We start from the raw sequence: 21782 nt of genomic DNA, 5'->3' as shown, positions 1-21782 counted from the left end.
TAAACTATTGTAAAATGGTCTTCCCTTAATATCTTCTAGAGTTGTTTAAATATTGTTAAACATTATTGTTTTATTAATTAATTAATCAATTAATTAACATGAATTTATTTGTTTAATTGATTGTTAGTTGGTTAGTTATTTAGTTGGTTAGATTGTTTGTTTGTTTGTTTGTTTGTTTTACACTCAGTGTTGGTATAACAAGGCAGTCATAGTCAAAGTTTCATCGTACCAGTGAAACTACTAAACAACGTGACCCGGGTTAGATTGTACCCCACTCGCACCTAGCAGATTATTTAAATTATTACAGGGATTAAGCTTTCTAACTCATATACCGTGTTTTTTGTAACCTATATACCCCGGTTAGACTTTATATATAATTGTATTGAACTGTACTACATTATCATAGCACGAGTCTGAGAAACAGGCACCATTATGAACCCATTTAAATGTAATTTCGAGTCGTTTTTAAAACACCAGCGTTTGAAGCAGTCAGATGTTATAGCACGCTCTTGCCGCTTGAGGTCAGTGTTCGTACAGAAAACCTCGTATTAACACAGTTATCTGATAATGAATGTATTTGTAGGTCTGGATAATGTATAGGCTCGTCAAAAAAGGCTTGCAATCATTTTCATTTTCATTCAACTTGGTAAAAAATTACGTTTTTTTTTTTTAACTCGAATTCAAAGTCAATTAAAACAAACCGGACGTGAAAATTCCATTCACAGTTCTGCTTCTATTATGTGTGTAAGTTTTTCAACAGAGGATCTGCTAAAGTAAAAGATTAATATGATAAAGGTTATATTGAAGATTCAAATAAAAAACGAGTCTGGATATCCTGCAATATTACCTGAGAGTACAGTATTGGCTTATTTTCTATTTCTCACAGAGCTTCTCGCTTTCACAGCAAATTATTCCAGGACCCCATCAACACTCCCACCCCAAATAATGTGCGTATATTTAATGTACACTTAAAAATGTGTCCAAAAAGGAAAAAGTAAAATGATCGTTTTCTTCCGAATTAAATAGGGAAGAATTAAAAAAACACTTTTTAACTGGTGAATTTAGACAATGTATTGTTCTTTCCAATAGCACATAAATAATAACTAATGTTCCTATGATAATTTCCATGTAAATATTGAAGATACCTTTTTTGTGTTTGGGGAGAAAATCCAGAGGAAATATACCATGTCTCTTTTACTCTCCATAAAATATTGACTATATCCTGCGTTGTGTGCGACTGATTATAAGCAGTTCGAGGGTCAAAGGACAACCAGTGTCTTTTCTACTGACCTGCACTATACCGAGAGTGTGGACTCTTAAAGTGTGCACTTGATAAATACCAAAAAGGAAAGGCAGGGGTCAAGGACTTCCATCAGACTTGCCAGTCAGTCTCTTGTATTTTATCTAGTGATTAAATCCATCTTGTGAATAGTTAAGTGAGATTACAGGCGTCTGCGTACGTGCGTGTGTGTGATGGGAGATTTAAATTATTTACAAGTTTGTGAAAAATAAAAATAATTATAATTAATTATTCTTTGGTATTGTAGGCTACATGACTACACTGTAGTCTGTTAAAGGCCTATATTATACTCCTGAAGGACAAGTAGGCCAATGATGGGTGTAATTTGTGATTCAATTCAAAAATGGATAAGAATAAAACGAAATTCGAAGACGGTTCAGAAAGGTGCATTCAGAGATGAACACTAGGTGTTAATTCAGTACCAGAAACTGTGTTTTTCTAACTCTTGTTATTTTACTGTGTAAATATGCTACATTTGGGTTGATCGCCATCGCAAAATCGGCCTTTAGTAAGAAACTTAATATCGCAAAAACCTGATATTTCCAGATTATTAAATGTAGTCAAATGATTCCAGTCTTTAAACAACACATAAACCAGTTAGTATTTTTTTAAAAAGCGTATTGGAAGCATATCGTGATAGAAGTTAATCGCATTTTTTTTTTCCTATTTTACCATTTTATATGTAACACAGTGTGTAACATTATAGTTAAATAGTAGGGTTACACACTTAGGAATTAGGTTATCAATTTTTAAAGTTTATTGACTATAAAAATGCCTCGGTGACAGCAGAGATCTTACAGATATCTTACAGAGAGAGAGAGAGAGAGAGAGAGAGAGAGAGAGAGAGAGAGAGAGAGAGAGAGAGCGAGAGAGAGACTCAGAGAGAGAGAGAGAGAGAGAGAGAGAGAGAGAGAGAGAGAGAGAGAGAGATGCATCTTCTCTCATCTTTGAAAAGCTTGTCTCTGATTGGCCCGTGGCCTGCTGCTTCTTGACGTCACTGCGGGAAAGAAGCGACTGTGCAGGCTTTTAGACCCGAAAACTAAAGACTCCAGAGCCAGAGAGAGAGCATCGCACCACACACACGGAAGAGCCCGCTACAAGCTGAAGCTTAGATCGGCCTGTGAAAGGTCAGACAAAGCCACGTGTATCTTAAATAAAACAGAAAAGCACGACTGTGCTGGTTTCATGGGTGGAAATCCCCCATGTTGGAAATAAACTGCCCAGCTCACTGGATCTTAAAGAAACGCCATCCCAGGCTTCGCGGACTTACAGAGGAAAACGCACCATGGCTGGTGCCATTGACGATCACGGTTTATTTTATTTTTGCAAGTGAATGTTTCAGAAGTACACACAGTGCTGGTAACGCATCTTGCGTGGCAGTGCTCTTGCTTGGCAGACATAGTGACGATCACTTAGATGTGCCCAACACTCAGGGCACTTAACACTTTGCATCCTGAGCACGACAGAAAGGAATACGCACGGCATCGTAAAAAGTAAGTCTTCGGATTTCATTGTCAGGAATTGCACTTGATCTCTGGATCATATGAACTCGTTCATTTTTAAATGATCATAGTATTGAATGTGCTTCTAGTTATTTTTTTAAGTTTATTAATGAAGAAACTTGAATGTTTGTATAGTTTTATGCTGTAAAGTGCTAACAGTTCCTTTCCACGTTCCTTCTTTGCACTTTGAAACAGTGAAAACAGCTAAACAATACTTTATTACAAATTTATGTAATATCATTACATTACATACATTTGAATAAAGTATGAACTTTTAGTAACAAACATTATTAACAAGGTGTAACAACCTATAAAACTGTTGATGCCAAAATCCTTCCAAGTTAAATGTGCGTAATATGCATAAGGATGCAACCCAATAAGAGATTTACAGAAATACAGTTTGTGTAATAATTCTTTAAATGTATATTTCAGAATTTTTGAATACTATAAATTGTGAATCTTTGAACTCTGTTACATTAAAGAAAAAAAGAAAAAACTAAAATAAAAAAGTCTACATTGTTGCATGCGAAACTAAAATATTATATGATTGCAATTATATAAGTGTATTAATATGAAATGAAGGTGGGCATGTTTGTTGTCATTGTGTCTCTCATTATATATATATATATATATATATATATATATATATATATATATATATATATATATATATATATATATATATATATATATTATTTAAGATGCAACATAACAGGTAAGCAAACCAGTGACAAAGAAATCAAACGCCATGACGTCATACTCCGCGCAAGATCCAGAGAATTGTAGGGTCATCATTAAGGGGTGGTGTCTAAATTTAGAGTAGCTACAGCTAACTAATAAAACTTTTTTGAAATAACTCATGAAACTCATAAAACTCATGAGATTTCCAGTATCTTATTTAAAAGAAGAAGAGTACATATTTTTTTCTTTTATTATTAGTCCCAAATAATTTTAATTTTGTCACCAGTTATATTAAGATAACAATAATGCAGTTTCCGTTTATTATTATTATTGTTTTTTTTTAAAGTCTTTTAGATACTAAAGTGAAGTTACGAATAGCTCATAGCAATGCCATCTAAGCAATAGATGTAAATTGTAAACCCTGTTCATAGTTATGCGTTGTAGTCTCACTTTTGGTCCATTTGGTCCAATATAGTTCAGGATTGATTAATTAAAAAAAAAAAGTCACAAAATGTCAATAATAATGTCCATCAATAAACACAATAAAGTAAAATACTTCTTCTTGCAGTGAGATGTCCATTCAGATTACAGTGTTCATTTTTAGTTAAAAAAAAAAATTAACACACGCCTGTTCCATTTTGTGCGAACACAGAAACGGACCGCTCAAAGTGCCAAAGGGATCATGAGGACTGAAGCCTAACGGGACAGATAAAATGATCTATTTTTGGAATATTAATCTTGTGCTGGCTGTTATAAGACGACAGGGACTATTCGTGTCTAACGGAAATAAATGAATGACAACCCTACAGAACGACAGCACCGGCAACTCTGATGATCACATGCGCTCAGGCCTCGTTAATAAAGACGTGCACAGCTATGATCCAGAGTGCGTTAAAATCCAAACTGCATTTCTTTGTTCGTTTGCTAACATGTTAACCTCTCCTTTGTTCGTTATCAGGTCTGCTCATACAAGATGCTCCTCGTTACTTGTTTCGTGAGTGAAGGGGTCGGTTGCTATCTTTGGTTATCTAGCTGTATGAGTGTTTCTCCTCCGTCATAAAGCTAGATAACCGAAAGTAGGAGCGGTCTCCTGTACTGCGCACTGCTCCTGCACTAGAGCATGAGCAGGAAAAATACTGCGTGAAGAAGTATCTTGGGGAAGGTAAGCAACTGTGCGCGCCAGACTTTTTTGGATGTTTTTTATTCTAGAGTACTAAAACATTAGCAATTATATACCGAAAATATGACTTATATTAAATTCCGAAACTTGATTGACTTTTGTACTGACATCCTCCAGTTCTAAATCATTAAGCCTTCATCAATACTTTTCTATTTACTCATTATGGTTTAGAGCAGAAGTCTGCAGCCTTATTTTTCTTTTGCTTGTGGTAAATAAGTGCACAACAGTTCGTGTGAAAAGTTACAACCTTTTAAACTTAATGTGAGGCTTGTACTTAGCTGTACGATTTAACGTACTCGCTATTGTTTTTAAAGTTTAAGTCATTTCCGTGAGAATCGGAAATATAGACAAAGTCATTTCCGAGAATCGGAATATAGACAAAGCATATACATTATACAGCATTTTAGAAAAGTTGGTTTTATCATTAAATTTGGTTTAAAACTCTAAGAATACTACCTTTTCTCCATCATCAGTTTATTGTTTTCATTTTAAAAGTAAACTTAAAAAATTTTAATTATTTGTATTGGTTTGAACAATTATGATTACATTTTTACAAAATTACTTATAGTCATATATAATCTAGTTGCTATTAATTAGGAAATCCTATTTATAAAACACACGCACACAGGATTCTCTGGCTGATTTTTCTTAGCTATGCAAGGTAAAATCTTAAGACACACTGCTGAGAAGTGGCAGATGCAAACTAGCCTATGCACTGTGATCATTTTAAAAAAATACTTTCATTCCTATTTAAACCATAAACAGCAAAATGGCTAATGTTGAATTTATACCTAGAGTTTGGATTAACACCCACTTTACACTGGGCAATTTTGTTCAGCTAAATTCAACACTGGGGATTTTTGCAGGATAAGGCTTTGCTAAAGCCCTATACCACATTCACAAGTCAATTCAGCCTAACCCAACCTCTTCATCCTGATTGCCTATGTATATAGGACTCTGTCACTGTCGCTGGCTCACAAATGTGATGAACCACTTTCTTTCACCCAACTGGGCTACATTACAGCCTATAGCACTCTTAGCCGTGAGGCCTACAGTGGTGCTCAATAGGCGTGTAGTGGTGCTCAATGGCTTGAGCACGGTCCTTACTAATTGGTTTGATTTGGAGGGACTTGTGAAAGGCCTGTGCAGGGTTTTCCCACGATGGCACAGATTTCTGCCCGAAGTGGTTCAGGGGCCAGTGTGGATTTTCTCCCCCAACACAAAGACAGTAGATGATGAGGCAGCTTATGGGTTGGCTCTCTCTCATTTGAATAATTACGCACACACACACACACACACACACACACACACACACACACACGCACGCACACACACAGTTATAGAATTTTAGCACTCTATTACTACAAATTAATCAGTTATAGTTTTCATTTATGCGAAGCAAAATGTGTGTTAATGCCAGGAACACTTGCATAGGTAGTTACTATGTTTGCACTACATGAGACATGCAATGCATTTGTGGAGGCCACCTGTTTCGTGTGGCCACAAGGGAACTGCTATTACATAAAGCTTTGACAGTGCGTCTCTTGTCACTATGCCATATTGATGTGGCTTCGTTAGTGGTTTAGTCACAGTGAGGGCCTTAACCACAATATCACCATGAGTCTCATTACAAGAAAAACAACATCCATTTGTAACTACAAAGACAAAACATACAGCTGAACAGGTTTATTAGATATGTCACCATAAGGTGTAACTACAATACTCATTCATTTCATATACCCCAAAAAGCTTGCTTAAATTTTGCATATGACAGAATGAAATGAATGATTCATAAGTAGACTGGTAAAATTCCCAGTTCATCACTAATGAAAAATAAAAGCAAAAAATAAGTTAATAATAAAATGTGTCCTTTTATGTAAACCTGCTCCCATTTAGGGAATATATAAATTCGATCTTATACATATTTTAGTGTCATGATTAAAAATACTGTGAACAATCAAAGATGTTTTTTATTTAAACCTCTAGCTCCTTCCAGACCGCAGCATTTACTTGAGAGACCGGACCAACATACACCAGCACAACACCATGTGGTAAGAAAAAACAAGATCTCCCATGATATTCAGATTAGGATTGTTTTTTGTTTAGCAGGAGTGAAGCGCATTGCATACATGACACAGAAAATGATCACTACTAAATTTTGAACTAGAACTGCGCCATACTATTGACATGCATATTTAATTTGAAAGAAAATATAACCAGAATCTTCCAAGGAAGAAGCTGAAAATGCCGAAGAAGCAAATTGCTTTGCTTTTTCTAGTTTTTAATCTGTGGTTCAGGAAGTGTCACATGTAGTATGAGATTCATCTTCAAGTTTTAACCATCTGCTCCAGAAACAGAACATGGAGGATAGATGAAGAAGAAAGCAGAAATGTCAGCACTTGTACCAGCCTCTTTGCCCTCTGGCATTTGTTTTGTTTACTCTCATTTTTTTGTCATCTCTTTGTGTCTGTGTGTTGCCTCTCAAGTGTCCACACACCCATCACCTGGCTCTCAATATTCACAAATCCTTTGACACATACTGTCGAAATAAATGGTAGCATTCTCCAGAAATGAAAAATCGGTTTCCAATCTTGCTCTGGCACTCTGAGATTTGACTGTTTTTTTTCTGTATAAAACAGATTTCTATTAAAAAAAGCCCAAGATGTTCTTGTTTCGTGCTAGTGGTTACATAATATTTTGTGCAGTAATATGCTATTTTTAGTTTTACATAAAACAAAGGATGTTAGTTATCATCACCTATTAAAAGGAGCACTTGGAATATCTTTCAGTTGAGACTAGCCGAAGCTGGAAGTGGAATTGCACAGAACTCAATGATGCCATGTAAAAGCCACAAAATATATTTTGTATGAATCCTAGATAAGATCAAACAGTGAGACTAAATTTGAATGTCTTTTGGCATGCTTCAGAATATGTAGTAAGAATGACTCAAGGACATTAGGCTGGGGGCTTCAGTTCAATAAATGAGCAGAGAGAGGAAATTATATGTCTGTCTCTATCTCAATAATGATAAAAATGTATGGCTAGCTATCACATTACATATTACTGTTATGTAAAATTAATGCAAGCAAAGAAATTGTGTCATCATTCATTAACAATGATCTTTTCCAGCTAAACTGGTTACCCAGCTAAATTGAATAAGGGTTATGCGATGAAATTACGAGTAGACAGCAATTGATGGTGAAGCTGATATAGTACACCTACTTTGCAACCACACAACTATAAGAATCCAAATAGCCAAAGGTTACACAAACCGCAATACCGCATTTAGTATTCCACTTGAGACAATCTGAAAAAAAATTAGATATGGTAACTCAAACAACTGTCAAGTTCTTTATTGTGGACTTGCTTTGCAAAGAACACAAAGAAATTACAGTTATTTCATTCCTTGATATTTTTTCTCTATCTAAAGACAAATTATATGGTGGTTGCCATGACATCTGCTTTGGCAGTGATTAAAAGGGGCTTTTTCTTTAATTGTGCTTTACACTTGTCCCCCCATAGCGGCTGCCAGGCCATTCACACTGTCTTGATGGAGGATAATAGTAAAAAAAAAAGCCATCTAAATGAAAGACCAAAAAATAATGGTCAACTTTCATCCTCTTTCTACCAGCCTCCTCCCTTCATCAACGGAAGCTTTCGGTGCCATGTGTGCCCCCGGAGTAGAGGGCGGGAGAAAAGAAAAATTATGTGCAAGAGGCTACAGTTCGTGTGCCAGTGGAGACAAAGAGGCTGCCAGTCGCTACGATCCCCACAGATGCTGAAGATTGGATCTCTGAATGAGGGGCTGTGCTTTGAGGAAGCCATCTTGATGGAAAGGCTGGCTGCCTGCTTCCTAAAATGGCTGTGTTGGCATGAGGTACGTTTGCATCATTGCCTCTGTTTGACCAAGTGCTCAACATTAGTCCTAGTTCACAGCAAAGCTCTGAGCTCCCTCTAATCTCTCCACTGGCCAATCTCCTCAATTACCTCGGTCATTGTACAGAACCTGCTTATTGTCAAAATGTTAACAACATATTCTCTTTGTTTTTATCATCTGTTATTGATTCACCAGGCTCTTATTTGTATTGTAAAATTATGCTATAAAAAAGAGCAACAGTGACATGAATTCAGTTTAGTTCAGTTCAGTTTATCAACAGAATACATTACCAAGGTTACATATATAACAACAAATATACAGTATGAAGGTGATCACATTTTAAAATAAACTTGATTATTTATTCATTTCATGCCGTCTAAGTCACAGTGTTTCTTTAATTAAAATATGTAGTATCAGCCTGCACAACGAGTGAAGTGTAAATGAATATTCTGAAGCATTAAAAATCACTTTACCAGTATATACAGAAAAATACTTACTTGTGCTTGTATACATTCACATGTTTTTGACCAGTAAACGGAAGCTGACCCATAGTGCCTTCAGGCTCTTTATTGAGTAGTTTTTATAAAATTCATTTTCACTGTTCAACTGCAATATAGAGATGTTTAACTGCTGACTCTATTTAGCACATCATCTACCCTAGATCTCATATTGAGGTGTCAAAGCTGCTCTTAGTATGTTCAAACTCTGTTGTGTTGTAAAATGACACAGGCAAATTCAAGTAGGCTATATAATTTCAACTGCTAATTTACAATGGAGTCATGTAGTGTACATTAAATGTTGTGTGGTGTACCTCAGGCAAACCATTTGCAAAGGAAAAAAATAATTCCTTACTAAGGTTCAACAGCTCATGACAGATTTCCACTAGTTTCCACAAATTTCAATTTGACATTATTTACAGGCCTAGAGATATTCAGTTTCGGACCTCAATTGACCAGTAAAATAGATGAATAATTCTAAGACCCTATTAATAAACCAATACATTTGATAACTTCAGGTTGTAAAGTCATGGGCCCCTAGATGTCCCCAGACCCCACTCTGAGAACCTGAATCGGAGAAGTATAAGACAATTTGGTATAAGATTTTAAGGTTATGGAGGTTGTATATAGAAATAACACAATCCTGCCAAAATGCGACTCTAGAAAGATTAGTATAATATATAAAACGACATTAATTAGCATATACAATATGAAAATAGCATGTCTCAACCCCAGATGAGTTTGCCAAAGCTTAGTGGTAATGCAATTGTAGTCATTTTAGTCTTTGTCTATAAATTGATATACTATGTTTATATAGTACAAGTATCAAACATGTCAGACACGCGCGTGCCAATGTATCACGTGCCAAAATGCTGTTACTGTAAGACTATATATCCAGAAGGTTGCTAGAAACATAATTTGTCACTAATTACATTTTTACGTATGAAATGAATGAAATGATTTCGGCCACGTGATACGTTACAGCTGCGTGTCTGTAACGTATTTCCTGAGGCAGGACACAGCTTACCTGAAGGAGAAAGGTTTAACAGTCTGTCGTCAATAAAGGTTGATTTTCTGTCCTAATTGTTATATACAATGACGCCGTTCACCGACAGGATGTTTATACGCTTCGTGTGGAAGCTCAAAGAAACAAATAAAGTGGAATTAAAATTTGAAGACGCAGGAAACGCTTTTGCAACGTTCTTGTGTCTTGGAAAAAGAAAGAAAAAAACAACAACAACAACGCAGACGCAGTGTGTTAATGAAAAAGAGGACACGCGCCCGTATTAGCATAATTGCATATGCGCAAGAGCTCACAATTAAAGGCGCAGTGCTTTAATGCAGCCTCAATTTCTGAAAAGCATCGACCTGTCTTCAAGTTAGGTATTTTGAAACGTTTTCATTATGTATTGTTTGTTTGTGTGTGTGGGTGTGTTTGTGTGTGTGTGGAGGTCACAATGTCGGCTCCTCAATTCAGGTGATGAGTCCCTCTGTAAAAAATGACACCCACAGGAGCCAACATGTGTATTTTATTCCTTTTGGTAGATTTTGTTAAAAATCAAGCCAGGTCAATGCGTTCAGTTGAGGGCTTGAATATCAGAAGACCCCCCCAAACAAAATGACAGTTCTTAAACAGCAGTGATAGCACAAACATGATGCATTTGAAGGAGAGCACATATTCAGTAAGCCTAAATGTCATGCACATTAATGGATAGTGTGGGAGAACTGTCGCATCCATAATGCACATAAATGCACAGGAAACTATTAGAATGCCTGCTAAATGCATCTTCACAATGGCTATTGACAAACGTGTGATGATGGTTATTCAGGTTTAAGGTTATGCAATGGATAAAATCAGTAGTACAAGATCCCAAATTCAGAAGTGCATTGTTGAGTGTTACACATTTTAAGCTATTTTCCTATATTAACAAAAAAAAAGAATAACAGACTGCATCATCTTTTTATATGTGTGATATTTGCCATGTCAATCTAGGTTACATTCTTGGTCAGAATTGTCTGTGGCTGAAATGAGAGCGCTTCGCCTTTAATAGCTGTTTTCTAATTAGGCGGTGTATTACAGAAGCGAGGGGAGGGGGGAGGTTCCCTTTCCTGCTTTGCATCTCTTAGACCTAATGTACAAGATCTACACTGCCTATGTGTATAAGATAGATTCACAGAAATATACAGGTGACTACATTAAGATAAGATATGGCTGCAAACAGCAGAGTGTAATTGCACTAAAATGTCATTAATTATTTAATTACGTTATTTTACTATTATTATTTTTTGTATTAGAGGAGAAGTGCGTGTGTGTGTGTGTGTGTGTGTGTGAGAGAGAGAGAGAGAGAGAGAGCATAGTGTGACCGCTACAGAGCATTGCCGTTAAGTGTTAATTATGCCACCTGGCACAATGCCAATCCTGTACCAGATTTTTCCAGTTTTCAGCATGCAAATTGAAATGAGCTTTGTTATTGAGGTTCAGCACTAACAACTATGTTTCTGCAGTGTAGAATAAATGTATACCTTGTGGTTAATGATGTAGTTTTGAGAAATAGTACCTACCTGTTTATGACAAGGAATCAGGATAATTACTGTATTGTTGCACAACACAAACTGCATGCTTGCCTTTTTCTGGGAATTTTAATTGTATGTGCAGAAGGTTTAATCTACATTTGAGGTGTAGATTAAGCTGTGTAATTAAACTGTAAATTAAATCATGATCATTTGTAGGATACCGAAGCTCACTGCTGAATACATAACTACATCGAAATGTGTGTAAAAACTGGATGACGTTAGATTGACCTGCTTTGCTTCTCGGCATGTAATAATCTGGGTAGTGTACTGAGTTGGTTTTCGTTGTCTTTAATAGACAGATCTTGAAAGTCACTTAGGCATTTAGTTGTTTATATTATGGCAAGGGTATGTGTCTCTGTGTAGAGGGGCATGTTTTTTACTTCTTTGTGTGAATGCAATGGGGTCACAAGGATAGGAATATCAGGTGTGGGTGCATATGCATAGTATTACTTAGCTTCATTAATAAGGTCTACACAAGGGTGTGTGTGTGTGCGCTCGCATTTAGGAGAGACCATTACATTCTATATAATAAACAATAAAATGCTTATTGTTAAAAAAGAAGTGCATTTATGACTTTCTAAAGATTATAAAGCAAATGAGATATGCTGGTTCCCAAAATAATCATAAAATCATGTAAAAAAAAAAACTTAAAGAAAAGCTTCAGTGTTAATTTTACTGTAGATGACTGGCTTGTAAATACTCTGACACATATGGATGAAGTTCTCATCTATAGGGTATATGTTGGTAAACAGTCAGACATTACTGCATTATTATTCTGATCCTCGTCTGCCCTCTACAATAGCAGCATTGTGAATGTAGCTCTTGACGTGATTCTGTGGTGCCCCTGTTTCCCACCATTGTCAGTGTGGATGGGGAGTGAGAGACACAGGAGGCACTAGACTGGGAAAGATGCTCAGTCCCAGACGGAGCCAGATGCCTAAATTAGTCCCCAAACCCTGAGAGACAATCTGCTGAAAAAACAACAGAGAGAACCCTGATTTTACTGTGGATAAACTGGTGCCTATTCTGGTTCACATATATAAAGATCTAATATCAACCATCTGCAAGTGATGTTTGTGTGTTCAGTTTATAATTTTGTCATGCTTTTTATTTACTATTTATCTCTGTTCTCTATGCTGCAGCACACAAAATTTAGAAATTTGACAAACACTTGAGGCAATTTTTTTTGCTTTATCAAAGACACAAAACAATGGGTCTGAATGTGAAGTACAGGGAAAATAACAGTGTAGACCTGGCAGACAGCCTGAATCTCCTTTTCCTTCTGCCAGGGCAAAGCAGTTGGGAGAGCAATCAATTAACATGCCATTATAATATATTGCCCAGAAGAATTGAGCCAGGCGTAAAGAAAGCCACAGAGAAAAAGAGAAAAAGTTTACATCAGGGACTGATACAGTAAATGTGAAAAGCCTGAAGTACTAGAGACAAAACGCGAATAATATATTCGACCAGATTAGATAAGAACACAATTAAGAACAAATCTCCCATAACTATTTGTTGGGACTGGTGTTTGTATGGTGAGTACCTTTGGGTCCACAGTGTGTGTGAGGACTGAAGGGTGATATCTGTTGTATGGGGAGGGGCAGGAGGGCCTTACTCCCTGACTCTGCTTGTGGCCCCATGTGGCAGATGCTGCAGCTGGCATGCTAATAGCAAAGGCCTATGGGATCCGAGTATCTGGGAATATTTGTCTGGCATACTAACAGTATTTCCAGCAGACCCCTTTCAAAATCTCCTCATCTCCCCCTGCACCCAAGCCCCAAATTTCGTATGTCATATTTCATGTCCCATATCATGAAGACATAGTGGAAATGACACACTTGCAACAATACATTAACTTACACATGCCTGTTATTGCATCAATGAAGGTCTCAAAACTACTCCATTCCTCTACGTTTGTAATATGTCTTTAAATGTGATCATTTGCATAGTATTTGCTCTATATACAGATCACATAATCTTGTCAAGACTTAAATATACATGCAACTACCATAGCCATCAGTCAACACAGTAAGAAGCACATGAATCCACCTCTGGGATTTCTCTGTGAGGATGCTTTACATTGAAATCCCTTTTTCATCTATTATGCCTACCTCAGCTGCCGATCCTGTTTTAATCCCAGCATAAAAGTGATTATCCAGAGAATGCTTGTTCTCAGCTTTGTATCAGCTACAGGGGCCCTTTCAAATGGTCTGTTCATCTTTCTTAGCCGTCACTGGCCAATTGCCTGTGAAAATTTTGGCATGGGAATTCCTGCATTACTAAAAATCACCTCTTAGCAAGTGAAAATATTTCAAGTATATATATATACAAATATACAATAATATATACAAAATAAAAAATATATACAAATGTATCCAATATTTCATATTGTAAGATTACAATATACCAAATATAAGATTGTTAATCCTAATTGTAGACATTTGGACTAATTTCAGTCCTGAAACACTTGTTCTTTGACAGATAATTTTTGCTAATTCTAAGACGTTATTATCAGAAAAAAGCAAATTATCTGCTAATAGAATACAAAAAAGTAATGAATTAAAAGTAAATATCCAGTTACAGGTTTAATATTTATTGTGAAAGATATTTTCATTAGCAAAGAAGCCATTTTTAGTGTGAGAGCTTCTCTTCTGGTCATCCCAGGTCATTCCTTGCATTGTGAGACAGTCTTTGATGGTCAAATTTGTTAGAACATACAGGAACATGGATAAAGAACTTAGTTTGGAGGCTCGTGGTTTTGAGTTCAGCATAGTGAACTCAATTAACAGTGATGTTCTTTATCCTGTCATGATTTTGTTGAGTCCATATGCCATATGATGTTCTAATTTTTCCATTGCTGCAAATTATATTACTTATAATATTTACAGAAATATCACAGATGTTACTCCTTTGCCCAGACTCCAGTTTTTTTGGTAACACTACTATAAATATGCTTCTACTTTGCAGGAAAATTTATAATCTAATAAAATAACATAAATGTCTTTTTCTCTGCTAACCAGTTTTTTCTAAGCTTTTTGTACCCATTACCATAAATGTGTTTTCTGTACATGTCCATCTTAACAGACATTTAAGTGGTCTGTCTGGAAACTGATTGAGAGTTCTACTGTGTTACACACTGTTAAAGCTGCAGAAATTCAAGTCAGTCTCTAACTTCAGCTCAAATCCTAAAAAGAATGGGACAGATTTAAAAATCAATTACTGCATTCTGAGAGAATATGTATTACAGAATGATTAATGTAAGGTATATGTTTATTAATTTTAAATAAATATTCAATATTGTTTCTTTGAGCTTCGGCACCAGAGTCAAGTTCAAGTTTACTGGGAGGGATGTCTAGCCATGGCCAGACAGACTGAGTACTTCTTCATCCAGTTCTGTCAACTTTGTCTCCTCGACCACCCCTGACTGAAGGGAGGGGGCTCACAGCACAGGGCAGTTGCCTAGGGAGAGGGGGCAGACGGGCCCAGAAATGTGTTACTGAAAAGGCCGGCCTGTCAAAGTGTCTGAGGGAAGTCAGGCTAGTTGCCCCCCGCACCCACATACACACTCCACACGCCATCCCTAGCAGCTGGGCACAACTACAGTGTGAGTGTGGGTGCATTTCCAGGGCCTGGGAAAGTCAGCTTTCCAATGAGCACTTTATATTCATCAGGCCCTCCCTCTACCCCCTTACTCAGTGACTTTGGTAAACACCCCCCCCTCGTCTTAAGTGTCTAGTCTATCCCATGTACTAACCCCAACCCCCCTGAATGGGAACTTCTTTTTAAAAAAAAGAAAAATTAGTGAGCCCTAGATAATATTTCATTTGCTGTTGCCTGCAACTGCTATCCGGTTTTGTTTTTCTTTTTCCACTTTCATCCACATTGTGATTTTTTTTAACAAGAACATGTCTTCTTTTCTGTTCAAATTAATTAAGCAGTCTTGTTAAAAGGTAGTCTTTCATGATGGCTGATGAAGGTTACACACTGATAAAACTACAAAAATTGCATCTGATTTCAGACTCCACCAAGAACACACCACAAACTAAACTGGACATCAATTACCAAATTACATAAAAATTATGAGAGAAGCATTTTTCAGGACAAAGAAGAACAGGAACTGTTCAGAGTTAAAGACGATGAGCTATTTTTTGAGAATATTGTAATATTTTCCTCAGTGTGAATGTTTCATTCTGTCCTTTGTAGTTCCATAGAGCATTGTAATGTGGGCTTATGGGCAATTACAGTAAATGTGTTAATTTATTGGTAGTATAACAAAAATAATGCTGAGCTCTGTGTGTGTGTGTGTGTGTGTGTGTGTGTGTGTGTGTGTGTGTGTGTGTGTGTGTGTGTGTGTGTGTGTGTGTGTGTGTGCGAGCTCATGTGCGTGTGCGTGTGAGGTTGTGTTTTCTTGAGGTCTCATTGAAGTCGGAGGACGAGTATAGAGAATAAAAGGCCAATGATTTGCATAAGCTGCATGCTGTCTGAGGGCTTGGGGGTGGAAGCTGTGGAGGGAAAAAACGATATAAGGGAACATAAAAAAGGAAAGAAAGAAACCCCACATTGTTTAGGAAGAGAAAGAGAGAGAGTGCTTGAATGAGGGAGAGGGTGAAAATTAACAGAGAAAGAGGTCTCACCAAGTCTCCTGGAGGGATTAAATTGTCCAGAAGCCTCTCTACATATAATTTGGTCAAATTGGTAATGGCACCACTACATAGTACTCATGCATGATGAGGAACAGCAGTGATTTTTATGGCTTGGTGAAAAACAGCACAAGGGTACTGTCAAGAAATGGGGGAAAGGACATGTTGCCAGTTGATCATATAAAGAAGCTTGAATTTGTAACACATTTATCAAGCTTCTCAAAATTCATGTTTGACAATTTATCAAATGGCACAAATTCATTCATTCATTTTCTACCACTTTATCTGAACTACCTCGGGCCACGGGGAGCCTGGCGTCATCGGGCATCAAGGCAGGATACACCCTGGACGGAGTGCCAACCCATCACAGGACACACACACTCTCATTCTCTCACGCAATCACACACTACGGACAATTTTCCAGAGATGCCAATCAACCTACCATGCATGTCTTTGGACCAGGGGAGGATACCGGAGTACCCGGAGGAAACCCCCGAGGCACGGGGAGAACATGCAAACTCCACACACACCAGGCAGAGGTGGGAATCGAACCCCCAACCCTGGAGGTGTGAGGCGAACGTGCTAACCACTAAGCCACCGATGGCACAAATTAACACCGCAATATGTTTTAGTGCTTGGTATAAATGCATCAATTACAAAATCAATTTCTTATTTTTTTATGTGAGTCCAGAATATTTAGAATATGACTGGACATTTAGCCACAGTTCTTTAGTTGAGTTCGAGAGAGTGCATTACATATATAACATGCTTCCTGGAATTCTGTAAACATCAGAACAGTTCTGACTCAATGTGGAACAGAACAGCATAAAACTGTTTAAAGAGTTGTTTCACTTCTGAGACATTTTGGGGTAGCAATTGTTATATGAAAGTAGTAGATTATAAAATGCTACTGTTTCAATTGTCTGTATACGTTGTGATTGACAATGATGTAGACGTGTAACTTTAATAGCTGTTTTTTTGTGTGTTTTTTTTTCTTTTTCCTAGGGACTCTGTTGAGGACAACATCAAGCCAAATCAGCGAGTACATTCTATTTCCTGGGCCATTTTCATATAGATCAGACACTCTGGTTCCTGATATCATACATTTACAGCATTTGGCAGACACCCGTATCCAGAGCAACTTACATTTATTGCTCATTTATACAACTTTGTGGGTTAAGGGCCTTGCTCAAGGGCCCAGCAGCAGGAGCTTCAAGGCCAATCAGTATTCCAAGGCCTTAACCGCTGAGCTTCCACTTACTTACATAACATAGATAATATAGTATCTATATCTAAAACATATCCAATTACTGTTTCTGGTTATCTTGTAGTGGACATTCAATGCAATTAGTACAGCATATGTTGTTAGAAACTGATGTAAAAAAAAAAAAAAAGCTTTTTTTGCTTCTCGAATAAACAATATGTATAAAACTCAACAGTTTTCTAACCAGCAAAGGGCAAAGAATATATGTATGTATTTAAAGTCATTAAGCCTTTAATGATCATTTTAGCAGAAAATTTGAAATTCAGAATGCTGGCTAATAAATATATGCCTTACCGTGTGAACTGTTTACAGTAAAAATGTAGTTTACTACTGACATTTAATCAACAATTAGTTATATAGTATATAGTTTATGAACTATTTTAACTGTGCCTTCAGCCCCTTTGTCTCTCTGTTAAATGAATTGTATTTCTTTTCATGATGAAAATATATCTATTAAAACTTGTGATTAAGTTTTACTTAAAATTTCTGTTGAACAGCAAGGCATTATTCATTTTTTGAATAATAATTAGCATTTTTGTATTGCCTGTGCTGCAACATTTTCATTGTTTCTATTGTGTAATATCTATTTTACTTTTTTCAATGTTTATTAGGAATCAATAAATATGTGCAATAGTTATGCTATTTATGAGTTTATTTTTTATTCCAAAGCTAGTAGGGTAAAAAGATTTTTGGTAACTAATATGACAGATAGTAATATGACAGGTAACTAATATTGCGGATCAGATTTACACCAAATCACTTTCTAATTCAAACAGTAGTCATCTGTTTAAAACCCCTGCATCATTAAATCATGATTAAATCAAAAATAAATGGACAGTACTGTAGCAACAATGATGTCTAAATGTGTATTTGAGAATTAGTTCTTCATTTGGTATCACAGCTTGCTTTTAAATCGACATATCATGTAGAAATTAACTGATACTGAAGTAAGTATATCAAAAACAAACAAAAAAAAATTCTTAAGTGATATGTTTAATGATTTTTTTTAAATGTGCTCAAATAAAACTGAATAATAATTTGAATAAGAAAAACAGGAAGTCTAATTAAGTAGCCACATTATCTCAGGTAGATTTAATTCAATTCTCAGCATGTTATACATTCATTTACAGCCTTTTGAGGAAGGCTGAAAATATGTCATCAACAAAAAAGACATCACATTGATGCAAGCCTAAGCAAACATACACTCTCTTACATATATGGTTTCATAAAAACATTGCAAGAATATGCATACTGATGCAACAAGCAAATTAACTACACTAGAAACAGCTCTTGTTTTCACTGGTGGAGTTACAGCACACTGAAATCAGACTTGCACTACAGCTCCTGCAAGTAGATAAATAAATCTAATCTGGGGGAAAAATTAAAAGGTGAAACCTGCAATGGCGATTGGAGCAAACATTTAAGACATCTGAGTGCTTTTTGTGATTTATTTTTTTTTTTACCTTGAGCATCTGAGAAGTAATTATGTACTATTAACACTATGTCTTTAATTAAACATTGTGGCTTATACATGTATTTATTCAGAGGTCAGTATGAAATAACCTTTTTAGAAAGAAAATTTAGGGAAAAAAGGTAGAAATGTCATTTTTATAAACACTTCCAACAAGTATATACGTACAGGTTTGTATACTTTTTGAACATATAATTGCAAACATTACCCACTGACTATTTAATCTTAATGTCAACTTTTAAAATCGGAGATCAGTTTGATGTACGCGATTTATGACGGTTGCTATGGTCACCCGAGCATCAGACCACGCCCCCTGACAACGCTGGCATTTTCACTATTATTAAAATTCATTTCAATATTCATTACAGTTAGTTCTCCACATCGATAATGTTTTTATTAAAACAAGAAATAAAGTTCATAATAAAAAAACATCCTTTACTCGATAATGACGAGAATCAAATATCATAAATTGACCAGTTTCTTCTAGAAGGTTCAGTAGATTTTAATTAATGTTTGTAAAATATTTTCTAGGTTTTTCCTATTATCACCAAATATCAAATGGTTTAGATTAAATAAACACGCTACATCGGATAGTATGAAATGCGGTGATCAAATGCAGTTAATTATTCCAATTGTGCTGTTAAATAACTGAAGCATGCTTTTCCAGATCTCTATTGTAGGCAGAAATAACACGATATGAATGAATATTAATTGGAATAAGATGCAGTCAGAGGAAGCTGGCGGTGTGTAAGTTTGGTCTTGATCGCCAGTCTCTGGAGGGTCGTCAAGGGTCAGGGGTGTTGACCAGGGTTCAAGTGGGTTGACCGGCTATTCCCTCATGGCTAATCTGACGAGGTGCGTTAACAGGAAGTGACACGGATGTCCTCATGATGCCATAACATTTTGTGTTAAAATCGACGCGTGCAACAAACAAGGGTTATAGACATAATCTTCATATATCATGGGCCTATAGATATAAATCCATTTTTAATCCAAAAGCGAACCGTAACGCTTTATTTGATGTAAAAACTTTCACATATCTTGTATTCCTAATTTGATTCTTATGTATTTATTTGTCGGATAAGCGGTAGAAAATGAGTGAGTGAGAGTGTATGTATTTTGTTTTGGTTTGTATATTTTACTTATTTGTTGGCAGCTAAAGATTTTAAGTGAAATTCATAGAGCCCGAATGTGTGAATATTATAGGGTTGTGCAGCTGAATATATATATATGAGAACTGCTCTGCGTGTGGCACTGAGACATCATTTGTATTCATTCTCAGATTCTGGTCAGATTTTCTGCTTGTCATAAAAGAGATAAATAGGTAAAGCTTCTATTGTACTAAGAAGCATTCAGGGCCCATTTATTAAAAATAGTACACAGAAATTAATCGCCTCGGAAGGTCCAAACATTATTCTGTTCTGTTTTATGTTATGATGAGGTTCTGATTGTCAGAGAGGACTAAATGTACAAGTCTAAAATCAACAGCTAGTTTTTTCCAGATTGAAACATTGGAAACATTGCTGTACCTCATCTCTGATGGAACAAGAGACCCTCCTTCTGAAATCAACAAAAATGTTAATCTTGTAAAATATTCGTGAAGCTTTGAAGCTTGAGTGTTTATGGAGATAGGCCTTTATAATTTTTATTTATTTATTTTTTTTTTGCACCAACATTTATTTTTGACTATAATGACTACAACCTGTCAGAAAATTAAGAAAAAAAGAACTGGCACCAGGCGGTTGGTAATAAATCTCCGAGTGAATGTGATTCAGGGTGCAAATTAGCTACAGAGGTACTCGTCTAGCCTTGGAAAACCAAGGCATCATTGTGCCATCATTTATATCTTCCAAATCAGTAAGCATTAGAGGTTGTGCTATATGTTTGCATAAGAATAGAAACGGGTCCTGTGAACTTCCGCGACCTCCTGACTCTCTTTTCCCTACGATGAATAGCACTACTTTGAGAATCCCCAGCCTCTTTCCAACCTAGCTTGATCCATGTCTAAATTCTTAATTATGGCAAATCAATATATCTGAATCCCCCAATCACTTGTATTCTCGTCCATCCACAGTTTATTTTCATGTCTACAGGCATTCATGTCACCTTGGAGCATCATTAAAGCCTCTTATTTGGCATAACCCAATAAACCGTGCTTCTAGATTCCTATAAAAATGGAACAATGTAAATAATAAATATGATGATGACCCTTAAATATAATAAATTAGGTTTAGAGTTTTAAAACAACAACAAAAAAAAAACACTTTTTTTTTTGCGAATTCGTTAAAAAACATAACATTGATCATAATTATTTCGTTGGTATGACGGTTGATTTTTCCTGAATTTCGAAATCGTTCATATTAATCAGGAGAGAAGGCTTTTTAGTTATTACGTCGAATACGTACAGGATATAATATATTTGATTTAGATGTCAAATAAATAAGATAATGAAAAGGAAAAAAGAGAGAAAAGATTAGAATGTGCCTGTGCAATATTCCCAGACATGTTGATCACAAAAAAAAAATTACATATAGAATTTAGGCTAAAAACAAAATATCAAAATAAATAACATTCCACACTTGTGCATGAAGAGGACGGATCATTCAGCAACGACGAAACTGCATTATCCTAACGCAAAGACAAAAAAATGTCTTACACCTAATCCATATATTCATAATGCAAAAACAGCGTGACTATCAATATTTTTAGGATTGTGTAGAATTTCGTTACTCAGATGTCACTGCATGTTAGGTTGAACGATTAAGCGACACGATTTCTATGCATGTATAATTTTTA

The 21782-nt window shown here is 36.0% G+C and overlaps 1 long non-coding RNA gene across 1 annotated transcript; it reads left to right on the top strand.

Annotated features, from left to right (window-relative positions):
• Nucleotides 1-2739: 2739 nt before the first annotated feature.
• LOC132842473 (uncharacterized) lies at nt 2740-18009 on the top strand. The gene is made up of 5 exons (XR_009648032.1): nt 2740-2793; nt 4442-4645; nt 6650-6714; nt 8295-8540; nt 17257-18009. It is a non-coding gene; the product is annotated as an uncharacterized LOC132842473 (long non-coding RNA).
• The last annotated feature ends 3773 nt before the right edge of the window (nt 18010-21782 follow it).

The sequence above is a fragment of the Tachysurus vachellii genome, chromosome 1, assembly GCF_030014155.1.
Source record: "Tachysurus vachellii isolate PV-2020 chromosome 1, HZAU_Pvac_v1, whole genome shotgun sequence".
NCBI lineage: Eukaryota > Metazoa > Chordata > Actinopteri > Siluriformes > Bagridae > Tachysurus > Tachysurus vachellii.
Note: the sequence above shows the minus strand (reverse complement) of the source record. Positions and strands in the feature narration are given on the sequence as shown.